Consider the following 390-nt stretch of genomic DNA (forward strand, 5'->3'; position numbering starts at 1 on the left):
CTTTACTGAATTTCAAGTCTGAAAAGCAGTCTAGTAAATGAAAGAGAAAGAAAAAAGGCGCGCAGCGTTGAAGTGTATAAGTACAGTTCAAGCGCTAGGTGAGTTTGTTTTCTTCTGAAATCTCAATGCAGTGACATTCCAGCTAGTGTTTTTGTTTTCTGTTCTTTTCTAAGCCTTTTCATCCAGTGCCAGTTTTTTTGTAGGGGTAAGGACATCCCATTCCAGTGCTTCTGACTTAGAAATCTTCTCAAGCAATTACATTTTGAAGAGGAGGACTCGTAATAAGGGCCATAGCATAGTCTCAGACTAAAAAAGGATACCTATAGGCCTGTTAGCACGTTAGCTCACTAGTACTTTCATTCCTTTTTCCTCTCCTTTCAGGCTCACTCT

Source organism: Phalaenopsis equestris, unplaced genomic scaffold (assembly GCF_001263595.1).
Source record: "Phalaenopsis equestris unplaced genomic scaffold, ASM126359v1 Scaffold000002, whole genome shotgun sequence".
NCBI classification, from domain to species: domain Eukaryota; kingdom Viridiplantae; phylum Streptophyta; class Magnoliopsida; order Asparagales; family Orchidaceae; genus Phalaenopsis; species Phalaenopsis equestris.